Source organism: Bombina bombina, chromosome 4 (assembly GCF_027579735.1).
Source record: "Bombina bombina isolate aBomBom1 chromosome 4, aBomBom1.pri, whole genome shotgun sequence".
NCBI lineage: Eukaryota > Metazoa > Chordata > Amphibia > Anura > Bombinatoridae > Bombina > Bombina bombina.
Window position 1 is genome coordinate 1014134303 of NC_069502.1, and position 16758 is coordinate 1014151060.

A 16758-nucleotide genomic window follows, 5' to 3' on the forward strand; every position below is an offset into this window, starting at 1 on the left:
TTAGTATCCGCTATATCGGGGATCGGCTGTTTAGGGGTTAATATATTTAAATAGTGTTGGCGATGTGGGTGGGCGGCAGATTAGGGGTTAATAACTTTACTTAATAGTCACGATGTGGGTGGGCGGCAGATTAGGGGTTAATAAGTTTTAGATAGTGTTTGCGATGCGGGAGGGTGCCGGTTTAGGGGTTAATAGGTAGTTTATGGGTGTTAGTGTACTTTGTAACAGTTTAGTTATGAGTTTTGTAAAACATTTTTTACATAACTACTACTCTCAGATGGCGGTATGGATCGTGTCGGTAAAGGCTGCAACGCAAGCATTTTATCCTGAACGCACAACCTGTAATACCAGCGCTATGAAAATCCCACACAAAAACATCATTTTTTGAGTGCGGAATGGACGTTGCGTTACAGGCTAAAATGCTTGTGGTATAGCTATACCGACACGACTCGTAATATGAGTTACTGGCCAATACACTGGAATGGCCATTTTTTTCAGCGTTAAAAGCCGTACCGCAACACTTGTAATCTAACCTTATGTGAACTACTGACATCAAATGGAGCTTCTTAGGATATTTTGCAACTGAATTCATCAGAATTACTCATTAATTATTAAACCATTTAATGCAGCCCAAATTAAGCCATCTTGATGCATTAACAGTATGAACAAGATTTTTTAAATTCACACACACCTGTTTTCTTAATGGGTGTGTTCACATATTGGCAGAACTAGTTACTATTTATACGAAGAAAACCCTCAGTGTTTATTGCCAAAATATAAGAAACCTATGCAATGCTGAAGTAAATGCTGTTGTATGACCTTAAACTATATGCGGAGAGAGCTGCCACCCATACTGCAAGTGTTCTCATCATTTATCTTTTCATACACCACAGTTTTTTGGAGCTTATGTTTGTATTCAAAAGACAAACTTAAATAATTTGTATCTATATATCATGCAGCCATTCAATTCAAGTATACAGATTAGTAGAGATGGTTTTCCAAACTGATTTGTTACAAAAAACAATAGGGAGATCATTTGTATAAATGTGTACACCACAGCTAATTTTAATTCAGTGGTTTTGGAACTAAATACATTTTGTAATGAGAGTAATTTGAAATTGAGACTTATGGCTCAATTATTTAAATGGATATGATACCCAAATGTTGAAGCACTTTAAAGTAATGCAGCATAGCTGTAAGAGCTAACTATAACATATCACCTGAACATCTCTATATAAAAATGGAAGATGTTTACCTCAAAATGTATTCACTCTTCACTGTAAAGAGACTTTAACCAGCCAATCAGGATGCTAGTCACAGGACTTGCTAGGGAGTGAACAGGCACAGTCATTAAATATTCCTATTCAGTTTAAGGAAGTTTACTATGAAATCTTACAATATTTCAGTTAAATCTCATGAGAACACAGTAAAGCAATGCATGACCTCAGCACTGTTTATGGGCTATTTTTTTCAACTTGCATTTGGACAGTAGCTGAAGTATAACTGTTCACAGAGCACTTACTCTGGTGAGCTGAAGAAATAGTGAGGTAAAATATCTTCCCTTTTTTTCATAGAGATGTTCAGGTGATATTTTCATGTCAGCTTTTTACAGTTATGCTCCATCACTTTCAAATGATTTAGCATATGAGTATTATGTCCCTTTAATGTTCGCCGGAGCAGAGTAGGAAATTAACACCACAGTCAGCGACTGTGAGGTTGTCCGTGCGAGATGCAAGATGCTTCCCATGCAGTTTGCTGGAAAGGAAAACTTCAATTACAAGAGCGATGTTAGGGAGTAGGGTGCAGTCTTTAAATATTAAATAAAACAGCCAATACAAATCAGATTACCTTGTTTTCAGAGTATAGTATGTTACAATTGCATCTATTTTTTGTATGTATATATTTTTCTATTAGAATAAAAAGTGTCTGTGCATTTTGACTCAATCTCGCCACAACGCCACCTATAAGTTTGCAAAATAAACTGCAAGATCAACAGGGGGGAATGTCTACAGAATACTCCACAATATTTTAACACAATGCGCGTATTTTGCTCATTTTGACACACTCTCATCACCTGCAGGAGGAAAATGTCTAGAGAATACGCCAGACCTCACCCATGGAATGTCCCTTTTCAGCTCACTAGCAGAGACAGGGAAACTCATTATCCAATAAGTAAAACAATACACTTTGAATTTTGTATTATACGATTGTCACAGTATTTTTTATGCATTGTTTTTGTAGTTTTATTACGATTTTTACTGTGTGCATTAAAAAAAAAATCCTGCGTAATTGAAAAAATGAATTTATCTTTTGCCAAAATAAATACGTTTTTTTCTGAATTTTTTTATTACAAATTTACATACCATTTAACAATACTTTTTATTGTGTATTTTTATTTCAATATTTAATTGTTTTATACGTTTTTTAAATTACACATTTTTGTGAGCCCTATTGTAATGTTGTGAGAAACTGTTATATTGTCTTTTGGCCAGCCTTTTTGCAGTATCTTGTTAGCCCAGAGATATTTGGGCCCTTATTGAGAGAATCTGCTTGTATATACAAACTGAAGCCCCTTCAACTTAAAGTTATTAATGATGAATGTGATAGTTGAGGAATAGGAAGGTCAAAATTAAACTTGCATGATTCAGATAGAGCATTTAATTATAATTTCAATTTCACATATTTTCAAATGCGCTTCATTTTCTTGGTATCCCTTCTTGAAATAGAATACACACATATCCTACACTAGTGAAAGGTAGCTGCTAATTGGTGCCTGCACACATTTGTCTCTTGTGATTGGCTAACTAGATGTGTTCAGCTAGCTGTCAGTTCTTTCAGCAAAGGATAACAAGAGAATTAAGCAAATTTCATAATAGAAATTTGTAATTTCTTTAATTTGCAGATTTGTTTATATAGTGGGAATTGAAAGTGGAGATATTATATAAAATGTTGTGTATATATTGTAAATACTTATAGGATAGTGTTAGATAGACTAGGGATAAATCGAAATATGGACATTTATTATTAAAGGAATAGTAGACAATTTGTAATTGCAAGACAGTTTTGTTGTTTTGCTCTGTAATTACATATCAGCCAAGCAGGGCCGTCCTTAATATTGACTGGATCCTGGGCAAACATTTTCTTGCCCCCCCCCCCCCCCCCATGCAATTTTGCTCTCCACCCCAACTTCCCAAAAAAACAACTAACTCAATTTATTTTATAACTTTTATTTAAAATTATTAGCCCAGCAGTGGATGATCCGCTGCAGGGCTAATCATTTTTTTTTAAAAAAGAAAGAAATTGCAATATGTGAAACTGGACCTAAGCAGTACTAATAAGTAAATAAATACATAAATTCCTCCACTGTGGAATAATTTAACATGCTTTTGAATGTGATTCTGGTGTGAGGTTAGCTGGTTAAAGAGATTTAGGGCAGCCAACAGGAGCAAAGCAAGGTAAAGACTGAGGAGGAAGCATGGAGGTGCAGACAAATATAAGTTTACTGACTGGAACAGCAGAACTACTATGGGAAGCTGTAAAATCTGAGACAGAGAGAAAAACAAACTATAAAAATAAACCTTACCTTAATGTGTGAAGTATCAGCATGACACTATACATCAGCCACAGCAGCACATGTCACTTCTTTGCTAGGAACAAGTTCCCTCTCACCCTGTACTAGACAATACTGCATGGGGGAGGGGCGTGTGTGCACTCACTTATTGTTCCCACTGGCACCTTTCTACAAAGCACTGTTCCCCTAACAAACTTCAGTTAGTTGATCTTAGGGCCACAGCAGAAAGAGCAGGGCTAAGTGGACCAGCAGACTGGATGCTGTCTGCCCAAGGTTGCATGGATACAGTGTGAGACGAGTCACACAGCCTCAAGACTAAAGAGAGCAGTGTGTGCAGCTGCAGATGTTCAGATCTTCACGTGCTTGCTGCTCCAGCTTTCTGCTGCATGCGCCTACAGTCAGACCTACCCAGAAACAATCCCCACCACCAGAGCAGTCACGGGGTAACAGTGGTAACCCCAGCATGACCTTTTTATGATGCAGTGGGAATGGTTGGATGCCGAGTTAGGGCTTAGCATTCAGTGCTGCACAGTGCACATCTAAAAACAGCACATGGCACTAGCTTGGCATGTCACATGACACCGGCATGGTCTGTCACAGTTTCTCACAAATAAATATAAGCAGAGAACTTTTGACCGTGACAGTATTAGGACTGACTGTTTGTGTCCCCCATGTCACATGACATCAGCAGTCTCGCATGAACAAAAAAAATATTATTTTTTTATTATTATTTTTTTTGGACTCTTGGGCCCCTTAACAAACACTGGGCCCTGGGCAGCTGCCCCTTTTGCCCTGTGTTAAAGATGGCCCTGCAGCCAAGTACAAACATTTATTAACAAAAATACATTAATATCTTGTTTGCTGCCATTAATAGCCAGACTCCACCCACCACTTGCCTTATTTGGGGGAGCCAATCACCTGCAGATAAGAAGGCTAGCCACAGTCATTGTGTGAATATAAAGTGCTGGAGAAAGATAAGTGCAGGGTTAGCCTTAAGAAGTCTGCATTGTGTATTTCCAGCTCTGAGAATTAATAAAGGACAAAAATTCCAGAATGAAAACACATGAAAAGGGAGACAAATAAATAAAGTATATTGCAAAGTAGTTTTCTGAAACATAAATATTTTATATTAATATCTCAAGATGTTTACTGACATCATTGTAACTGACCATTGTGAGCTAAATCTCATGCAAAAAAATAGTACTTTCTTAAGTTATTGTGTAAAGTCAAAATTAAACTTTCATGATTCAGATAAAACATACAGCTTTAAGAGGCTTCCCAATTTACTTCCATTATCAAAAATGTGCATAGTTTTATATGAACACTTTCTAAGGCACCAGCACCTAGTGAGCATGTGCAGGAGTTTACAGTCTATAAGTGTATTAGTCTGTTATTGGCTAGTGCCTGTCACATGATACAGGGGGCTATCAAACTGAAGTAAATTTGAAATGTTTCAGAAACAAAATTCAGAGTAAGTGCTATTGCATTGTCTTTTTATTATGTACTTGTTGTTTATGCAATACAACTGTATTTAATGGTCCTTTAATTATTTAATAAAAGGGGGATATCCTAAAAAATAAAAATGGTGTGATGTTTAAAGGGACTGTAAAGTCAAAATTAAACTTTTATGATTCAGATAGGGTATGCAATTTTTAACAACTTTCCAATTTACTTTTATCATAAAATTTCCTTTGTACTCTGGGTATTCTTTGTTGAACATTAAACCTAGATAAGCTCTTAAACTGATTTCTACGTCATTGAAGGTCGCCTCTTATCTCAGTGCATTTTGACAGTTTTTCACAGTTAGACACTGCTAGTTTGTGTGTGCCATTTAGATAACATTATGCTCACTCCTGTGGAGTTATTTATGAGCCAGCACTGATTGGCTGGGGGCAGTCTGCTGAGGCTTCGATACAAGGTAATCACAGAGGTAAAAAGTGCATTAATTACTGCTCTGGCTTTAAGGAGTTAGTAAGTAAATGCTCAGTTGTGAAAAATATATATGAGGAACATAGACATCAAATGTGTTCGAGAGGGTACAGCAAATATATCAAGGCCTATAACAGCACAAACCCTAAATACGTTATACACCCTGCTCCATTTCCTACAGCCAGAAAAGAGTTTTGACATTGAACAGGGCACTTCCACTAAAGGTTGATCTTAACTGAGCAGTTCTTATATCTCACAGCATTATTGTTCACACGTGTTAATGCAAAACGTTTGTTTTTTTCAAGAAGAATTAATTAGACCAACTACAAATACAGGCACTCAAAACCCATAAAAAGTCAACATGTAATTTAAAGTCTAAAACTTTCAGATGTTATTTATATTTTGAGAAAATATTTTACAGAAAGTTAGAGTGTTATTTCAATATATCTATGGTGAGCCTGATTTCAGTTGGAAACATATAAACACAGAAGTAAACATTAGGTAACCCTACATATCATTTGCTTGGAAAGTTATTTTAGCCTGAACTATGTGACCTAACTTATGAAGAAACAAAAAATAAACCACACCCAGAACAAATTAAAAGTAAATTACACATTTTTTTTTATATTTAAAGGGATAGTATAGTCAAAATTAAACTTTTATGATTCAGATAGAGGATGCAATTTTAAGTAATTTTCAAATTTACTCCTATTATCAATTTTTCTTCTTTCTCTTGATATCTTTATTTTAAAAAGCTGGAATGTAAGCTTAGAAGCCAGCCCATTTTTGGTTCAGCACCTGGATCAGCAAGCTCTACCCAGGTGCTGAACCAAAAATGGGCTGGCTCCTAGACTTACTTTCCAGCTTTTTTAAATAAAGATACCAAGAGAACAAAATTGCATGCTCTGTCTGAATCACAAAAGTTTATTTTTGACTAGACTATCCCTTTAAAGGGAGATGAATGTCAAAAAGCACATTGTAATGCAAACATATTTTTAAAGGGATATGAAACCCCAAAAAGTTATTTTGTGATTTAGACAGAGCATACAATATTAAAAAAAGGTTCCAATTTACTTCTATTATCAAATTTGCTTTGTTCCCATTATATTTTGTGTTGAAGAGATACCTAGGTAGGCATCCGGAGCACTATATAATAGGAAACAATGTTCTTACAAATGGAATGTTCTTGCAAAATTGCAGCCATATACTTCTCCAGAAATGGGACGGCTCCTAAGCATACAATCCTGCTTTTCAACATAATAACAACAGCGGGCTCATGTCTCTCACCATCAAGAAAGAAATTAATTTATCAGGTAATCATAACTTTTGTGTTTTTTCATAAAATGGTGAGAGTCCACAATATCATCACATATGGGCTTGTTATACCTGTCATGGATACCGGGCTGCAGGGGTTAAACCTCTACCCCCCTACCCCCTCTTGTTTCTCAGTGGTTTTGGGCTCCTCAGAGTAACCACGATCTCTCAGAGCTGTGGTTTCCCTTGTTTTGTCTGTAAACTGGATCTTGGAAGAAGCTGGACTCTGACCGACATATCTCCCTCTGGCTGACTGACCTCCAGGAACTGCCGGTCGGCCGCATCAGCTGGGATCCCTGGTCCCCTTTAACCCTGGTCGCTCCAGCGGCCCTTTGTCCCAGAGCTCCGCTCTTTTGGGGATTGGTAGCCCCTAGGAGGGACAAGAGGTAGTGGAATTGCCAGAGGGGAGCTACTTTGAGAACTGTGGGTTTTGGACACCCCTACCCCCTAATCTTTATCGGGCTGTAACTCCGGTCCCCAGTAATGAATCATGCCACTTTTTGGACTGCCGCTCCCCGGGGATCATCTCGATAACCACCACCCCTGTGTCCTGGGTCTCTGTGGGACTGTGGCTTCTATGGCAGGCGCCAGCCTGTCTGAAAGGATGGGAATGGCGGGAGATATGAAGGTCAGATAAGGCATGTTATCAAGATCAGTTTCTGTATAAATGTTGTGTGTTTTCCATAATAAAAGTTAGTTCTTGTTTTCACCTGAATGCTAGTCTGTCTAGTTATTTGGGTCGGAATTGCTAAAATCACTTGTTCTCCGCTACATAGCGGCTTATTCCAGGTATCGGAAGGATCCTTTGATGAAGCTACCCAGTCTGGGTAGCAAGGAATCCGTCACAATACCCAAGCAGTGAAGTCCACAAGACCACCATGAAATAGTGTGGGACAATACAGGTAAAGCAGGTATGTTACTGATCAGGCACGGCGGCCCACAGTAAATCCCTGCCAAAAGCAGCCACTGAAGAGACATATATGTCAAAATGGTAGAATTTATTGAAAGTATGCATGGAATTCCAAGTAGCCGTCTTACATACTTTATTTATGGATGCCTAATTAAGGAAGGCATAGGTGGAAACTGCTCTAGTGGAATTAATAACCAATAATGCATTCAGGGGTGTATTTCCCACAGCAAATTAAGCCTTACAAAACACTGCTGTTGCTTTGTGAAGAGAGTCTAAAGGAGTTAATTGATTCTACATAAAAGTTTAGAGCCCCCACGACATCAAGGTTGTGAAGAAGTTGCTCTTTAGAGTTCTAGGAGCCAAGTACAAAGAAGGAATTTAATGGTTAATAATATATGCAAAAACCACCTTAGGAAAAAAGGAATAACTTGTTCATAGCACAGCTCTATTCTGATGAAAAAATCTTTTTGCCAAAGCTTAATTCTAATTACAGCTTGTAAAAAGGTCTGATCATCAGGAATTTTGGTGATTTTCTTGTGATACAGATAAGGGTGAAATCTGACCTTAAAGAGAACTAGTTGATAAGCTCTGCTCCATCCTGTAGAAACTGAAGAACTCTAAGAATCCAAAAGAAATTTCAATTGTATCCTTTTTCAGCACACCAAGCCAAAAAAGGGTTTTTAAACCTTGTGGCAAATATGCCTGATAACAGGTTTTCTATACTAAATTAAGGTAGCAATGACTTTATCGGACAAACCATTGTTACACAAAACTAGGCATAAAAAACACCAGGCCAGTTCTGAAATCCTGATGAAAATAAAGGACCTTTGAGAAAATGTCTTTTCTGAGAAGAAACTACCAAGGAGTGCAAGAGGAGCATTTAAATAAGGTCTGCATAGCAAGTGCTGGGAGGACAAGCCGGAGCAATAAAAATTATTTGATACTGGATAGCAACACAAAAAGAGCAAAAAATGTACATTAGTCTTAATGACCAGGGAACCACTAGGACATTTATTATATCTGCTTGAGGAAACTGAGATCTGGCACAATAGTGGGATAGCTTGTGATTCAGGTGAGATGCTATGAGATTTTTCTTTGGCAAAACATTAACAGCTCACTCTCTGGTCGAACGTCTCCTAGCTCAGGGACCACTCTGCTGGCTGAAGGTACTGATGGCTAAGAAAGTCTACCTTCCAATTGTTCAGTCCCAGAATGTGAATGGCTGAAATCAGGCAATAATGGGCATCCACCCACCTATATACGGGAAACTTCCTTCATCCCCAGGGAACTCTAAGTTCCCCCTTAATTATGTATGTAAGCCACAGCTGTGACATTGTATGAGTGATAATGGATGAAGGATTTCTGCCTGAGACTGGGCCCTGAACATTGCACAGAGTAACAGGGTGTTTATTGGTAACTTCCTGCACTATGAGAGACCCCCAAAGTGCCACCCAACCTTGTAGGCTGGCATCTGTTGTGATCATAGTCCAGACTGGTTGAAGGATGGAGACCCCCTAAAACAAGGAATTAGTTAATTTGCCACCACATCAAAGACTGTTTTGTGTCTTCATCTGGCAAGATCTTCTGAGACAGGTCCTCGTAACCTCCATTCCAAAGCTGAAAAAGTTCAACTACAAAGGCCTGAGATTAAACCTGGCAAAGGGTACTGCATCTGAAGCAGCTCTTTTACACCCCTGAGGCCTGCAACTTCCAAGCATCGAACTACAAACAGAACAGGAGTGTGCTGAAGACGAGCACATGTCTATTACAGTTTGCTACTGCATTTTTCTGCAGAGAAAGGCTCATAGCAACTGAGTCTATGATCAACCCTAGGAAGGACATAGGAGTTTGGGGTGTAAAAGAGCTCTTTAGCAGGCTAATGTGCCAATCATGACTGTGTAGCAAATGAAGAACAATGTCTGTATGTTTCACTGGTTGCTGAAGAGAAGGAACCTGCGCCAGAGTGTCACCTAGATATGGTCCTACTGAGATGCACTTAGCCTGCACCACCATCATAAAGGCCCCCAGAAATTAGGTAAATATTGTGGGAGCTGTAGCATGACTACTTGGTAATGCCTGTTAAGGAAGGCAAAGCTCAGGAATTTTAGATGGTTATTATACACTCTATAGTGCCCTCCTAGTCTTTCAATAGCTCAGTATAATACAAAATTTAATATGACATTAAGGGGTTAACTTTTGTTTTTAATCAGAGTGTACTGTTCCTTTAAATAGGAGTAGCAGTGGCAGCAATAACATAGCAGTGAACAAGTGTGCTGGAGACACACGAAACATGTCTGCTGTGCTGCACTGTTACCCCTTTTTGTCAGTGTATGCCTTTGTTTAGCGCTACAGCTCATTCTGTTTTTAAGTGTACTGAATAAAGCCTTTTTACTTTTACCTTTTCTTGTACTGTCCCCTATTTCGGTACTTGGACTAAGTAGGTTTGAAGCTCTGTAGCCGCAACAAATCCTCGCATTCTCTGATCTCAATTGCGCCCCTGACAGAATCAACATTGCTGGCTGCATGGAGGAGCGGAACGGACGCCACACACAGACACGCTGAAGCAACGCTGCTCAGAGAACGGACCACAACCCCCGCAGGAACGGTAAGCGCCACACAAGTGTATCTTCCACATGTCTATTACAGTTTGCTACTGCATTTTTCTGCAGAGAAAGGCTCATAGCAACTGAGTCTATGATCAACCCTAGGAAGGACATAGGAGTTTGGGGTGTAAAAGAGCTCTTTAGCAGGCTAATGTGCCAATCATGACTGTGTAGCAAATGAAGAACAATGTCTGTATGTTTCACTGGTTGCTGAAGAGAAGGAACCTGCGCCAGAGTGTTACCTAGATATGGTCCTACTGAGATGCACTTAGCCTGCACCACCATCATAAAGGCCCCCAGAAATTAGGTAAATATTGTGGGAGCTGTAGCATGACTACTTGGTAATGCCTGTTAAGGAAGGCAAAGCTCAGGAATTTTAGATGGTCATTATACATAGAAATAAGAAAATAAGTATACTTTAGGTTGATGTTAAATACAAATTGATTCTCCTGCAGGATCTTGAGGAATTTGAGACAGGATACATCTTCCACAGGGTCATCTGGATTAAAAGCTGATTCAATACCCCTGAGATATAATTTCCAACACCCAAGGGTCTGCAATAAACCTTAATTTGCCACCCCACTAGAAGCTCATCTGGAGTGGGGTTTGCACCTTTATGGAAACTTGGAGGCAAGGGTGGACTTGGCCTATTTACTCTTGGACCAGGCAGCATTATGTTTCCATGAAGTCATGGATGGCCCCTGATCATTGAGTTAAGGATTGGTTAGTCCTCTAGGACCTGGAATCCTGAAAGGAGTATAATTGATTTAAAGAGACATCTACTAGGGGGCGCCAGAAGAAAAGAAGTGAATATACATAAAAAATAAACTAAAAAGTGTCAAATTAAATATTAAGTTCACAAATATACAAGTGTAAGTATAACCCACTCAGTCAGCTCCACTTCAGGTCATGTAAAAAATGTTGCTTATGATCTAATCGACTTAAAGGCCTGCTTTTACCTTTGGACTTCTTGTCTTGTGATAAGAATGAGCAGGGATAATAGTCTATTCTATAAAACTATATCTGCAGTCCAAGACAAGACACATCTAGCTAGAACAGCAATAGCCACATTTTTACCATTGATGCATATAATCTCTACAGCTGCACCACAGATCACAGAAAGCTGTTTGCGGTCTCTAGGAGCTTCAAACAATCCTGGATATTTTCCAATAATATTTCACAGGCTACTAGCTCTAACGGTTATCACACTAGACTGGAGTACCCACAACTGACAGCTGGGCAAAATAGGAGACCTGTTGTAATGCTTGTGGGATATTTCTCTATCAGACCAAACTTGGATAGTAGTCTTCTTATCCCAGCGTCAAGTGAAAGGATAGGAAATATCCCAGAACAGAGTGAGTTTATGAAATGAGGTAAGCAGTACTCACAATATACAGGGTAGTTCTTCATGGCAATAAGATGAAGGCAGAGAATAGTCAAGACAGGCAGAGTCCGGCAACAGGAAGGAAATCCAGCAGAATAGCAGTTCAGGGGAAAACCAATAAAATGGTTAGGAACAGGCAGGTGTCAGCAAGAAGGGAAAGCAGGCAGAGTGGTCAGGCAGGTAGATTTCAGTAACAATATGGCAATCCAGCAGTACAAGGATTAAGCAAGCAGAGTGGTCAGACAGGCAGAGTTCAGTAATGATATGGCAATCCAGCAGTACAAGGGTTAAGCAGGCAGAGTGGTCAGACAGGAAACGTTCAGTAACTATATGGCAATCCAGCAGTACAAGGGTTAAGCAGGCAGAGTGGTCAGACAGGCAGAGTTCAGTAACGATATGGCAAACCACCAGTACAAGGGTTAAGCAGGCAGAGTGGTCAGACAGGCAGAGTGCAGTAATGATAAGGCAATCCAGCAATAAAAAATACACCACCCAGGAGCACACACAGTAAAACCTATACTTGGGCACAGGTGAAAGCAACTGAGGTACGTACATAGGTGAGGATTCGCTCCACAGGAGAGGTCTGACCCGGCATCGCCAGCACCTGAAGCTACTGCTGCGTCCATGGCAACGGCCATGGCAACAGATCAGGGCGGCGGCCGGGACTCGAGGAGCAGCGGAGTGACACCTGTAAGCTGAAAAGACTGCCTGCCTATGGGAACAGTTTCCTGTCCATGCAGTCTTTAAAAGAGGTATTATCTTCTAAAGGAATGATGGTCCAGTGGTAAGGATATAAATGGCCCTGTTCACTTTAGGAACGGTTTCCCAAACCTCCAACTTTGAAGGCAGTAGTGGGAACCTGGACTTGAATTTGTTTTGGTGGACGGAACAATGGGCATACTTGGTTTGTTCCATTCCTGGTCACCAATTCACACACACAGAAGGTGAAGGGATGCTTAGGAGCAAGCTTGAAGAACTTATCAGACTTGTTCGTGGATGCTTTATCTGGATTGGGAGAATCATCCATTTCCAAAGCTTTTAAAACTTCTGTTTGCAAGTGTGTGCTCTAGCCTGAGTGACACATTATTTCCCACATCCCTGGTAGAAATAAAGGGCTAACCAAGCTAAACAACTTTAACCATGTTATCACAGCCAAGCCACTCCAGGCAAGTCTGTGAATTTAGTGGATGCAATTGTTAACAAAACTCTCTCTAGTCTAAACTAGATTCAGAAATGCCCCAAACTCCCTTTTAACTCACACTAAACTATGTCTGTTGCCATCATTTAGGATTATGATATGGGAATTCCTTAGGAGAACCCAGACTAATTTGCTTAAAATCTATATAAAACACAATACTATTTTATAAAAGTCCCTTTGGTAACGAGGTTCAAATATTAGACAAAGGCAAAAGTTAAAGGGACACGGTACCCAAAAAATTTCATAAGGTAATTCAGAAAGAACATGCAATTTTAAGCAACTTTCTAATTTACTCCTATTATCATTTTTTCTTTGTTCTCTTGCTATCTTTATTTGAAAAAGAAGACATCTAAGCTTGTTTTTGGTTCAGTACTCTGGACAGCACTTTTTTATTGGTGAATGAATTTATCCACCAATCAGCAAGGACAACCCAGGTTGTTCTCCAAAAATGGGCCGGCATCTAAACTTAGATTTTTGCATTTCAAATAAAGATACCAAGAGAATGAAGAAAATTTGATAAAAGGAGTAAATTAGAAAGTTGCTTAAAATGTCATGCTCAATCTGAATTACGAAAGAAAAAATTTGGGTACAGTGTCCCTTTAATAATTATTGTGAAAAAAATAAATACTCACAATGCACGTATGGAAAAAAAAGGATTACGAAACAAAATTACACAAAGCAAACAGTTTAAAATAAAAAAGGAGAAAATAAGAGAACCTAATATACTGTACTAACATAGCTTAGAGATTCTATCACTGGAATATTCACATAGCTACTTGTAAAGCAAACTGTTTAAAAAAACAAGGCCTTTTATTCCTACTTACGATCAGGTTGATTGACACCCCCTGCTAGCGGCCGATTGGCCATGAATCTGCAGGGGGTGGCATTGCATCAGCAGTTCACAAGAACTGTTGGTGCAATAATATATGCCGACAGCGTATGCTGTTGGCATTTATCGATGTGCAGCAGACATGATACGCTACATTGTATCATGTCCGCTCGCACTATGATAAATATACCCCATAAACTGTAATGTAGCCTATCTTTAACTATTACTATCTATTGCCTAGTGTTCTTACCATATATCTTAATACATTGTTAAAGGGACAGTCTACACTAGAATTTGTATTGTTTAAAAAGATAGATAATCCCTTTATGACCCATTCCCTAGTTTTGCACAACCAACACATTTATATAAATACACTTTTTACCTCTGTTATTACCTTGCTTCTATGCCTCTGCAAACTGCCCCCTTATTTCAGTTCTTCTGACATGCATCCATTTTAGCCAATCAGAGCTGGCTCAACTGAACTCCACGTGGGTGAGCACAGTGTTATCTATATGACACACATGAACTAACACCCTCTAGTGGTGAAAAACTGTCAAATGCCCTGAGAGAAGAGGCGGCCTTCAAGGGCTTAGAAATTAGCATATGAACCTTCTAGGTTTAGCTTTCATCTAAGAATACCAAGAGAACAAAGCAAAATTGGTGATAAAAGTAAATTGGAAAATTGTTTAAAATTACATTCTCTATCTGAACCATAAAAGTTTATTTTGGACTAGACAGTCCCTTTAATGAAGAGCTAGCAAACATTTTAGCATTTTAACATAGTAACATAGTAGATAAGGTTGAAAAAAGACTGAAGTCCATCGAGTTCAACCTATACAAATCTAAAATACTTACAAAAAACTCCAGTTAAGTTTAAATAACCCCACTAAAAGGTGACTCATTTAATACTAGCAATCATATCCATGAATTTTGTTTATATACAGAAATGTATCCAGACTATTTTTAAATGTATCTAGGGTATTGGCATTCACTACCTCCTTTGGTAATGAGTTCCACAATTTTATTGCTCTTACAGTGAAAAAACTTTTCCGTTGCAGGAGATTAAATCTCCTTTCCTCCAACCTTAAATTGTGACCTCTTGTCAGAAACAATTTTCTAGGAATAAACAAAGCTTCTGCCATCTCTGAATATGGGCCTTGAATATATTTATATAAAGTAATCATGTCACCTCTCAAGCGCCTTTTTTCTAAAGAAAACAAACTCAATTTGGCTAGCCTCTCCTCATAGGTTAATTTCTCCAATCCCCTTATTAGCTTTGTGGCCCTTCTCTGAACTTTTTCTAGTTCTGCAATATCTTTTTTTGCGATCGGTCCCCAGAACTGCACTCCATACTCAAGGTGAGGTCTTACCAGGGCTTTATATAGTGACAGAATTATGCTTTCCTCCCTTGAATCAATGCCTCTTTTAATACATGCTAGTATCTTATTAGCCTTTGAAGCTGCTGCCCTGCATTGTGCACCCATCTTTAGCTTGTTATCTATTAAGCTCTCTAAAACAGTGAAAATGCTGCTTCTCCAATTTTTTTGTATATGTTTACTTTGAGACTTTTTAGTTTATGTAACTGAATAATATTGTATCAAACATATGATAAACATATGAGCATATGTCAAGGCAGGGGGAGGGTCTTCTAAGGGTATGTAACCGGACCGTAACCCCATTCAAACCAATCTTTGACAACAGTGTTTGTTTTCCTGGACTAAGGTATCATGTTTATAAACTGTCCTATGACTTAACATGTTATTTTGTTTGCAGCAAAGTAAATAAATTGCCTGGGATAAATAATAAATGACTAAAGCTTGATTTTAGATATTCACCAGACTTTGATGAAGGAATGTATGTCCACTGCAGCTTTTTTAGAATAAAAAAATCTGTTTCACTCCTACCCCCATTCTGAGATTAATTATTGATATTGTATCCAGTTTACATAGCTTTTCTACAGAAGATACGTTTGCTTTTCATATTTCCAGTCTAGGTGGTGCGCTAAAAAATTTAAGAAGACTATGAAGGCCTCCATATCTGCCGAAATATGAGAACTTAACTTTAAAATATTTATAATAGAGAACTACGCAAAGAGTTTAATTTTGAAAGGGTCTTTATTTGGGAGGATTATTTACATAACAAATACAAATAATACTCCTCTTACTTGAGGAATAATTTATATTACTGCACATCAATATATTTTTTTTAAAAGGTTTTATAGGTGAATCCACTTGCATAGAATGGGTAGACTATTGACCACTGTTTCTCGTCCATTTGCATGATCTCTTCTCTTTTCTCAATCCTCTTTTCTGAATACAAATTGGCGTAAACATGCTTCAATTTTGTTCATGTATTTTACAATATTATTGCAAAACTGTTCTTTTTGGTGTTTATGTACAATTGCAACTTAAAAGAACAGTCTTCTCAAATTTAAACTTTCATGTTTCAGATAGGGCATGCAATTTTAAACAACTTTTCAATTTACTTTTATTATCATATTTTGTTTGTTCTCTTGGTATTCTTAGTGGAAAGCTAAACCTAGGTAAGCTCATATGCTAATTTCTAACCCGCCTCTTATGTCAGGGCATTTTGACAGTTTTCACAGGTAGAGGGTGTTAGTTCATGTGTGCCATATAGATAACATTATGCTCACCCAAGTGGAGTTACCTAGGAGTCAGCACTGATTGGCTAAAATCCAAGTCTGTCAAAAGAACTAAAATAAGGGGGCAGCCTGCAGAGGCTTAGATACAAGGTAATCACAGAGGTAAAAAGTGTATTAATATAACAGTGCTGGTTATGCAAAACTGGGGAATGGGTAATAATGGGATTATCTATCTTTTTAAACAATACAAATTCTGGAGTAGACTGTCCTTTTTAATAAACTCTAATAAAAAAATAAATAAAAAAATAAAATAAAAAACATTTGTGACTGTAAACTAGAATTGATTAACTCATCTGATTAAATAAAAAAACTTTGACTATAAATGTAAAGAGCATAAAATCATATTAACAAAACTTTT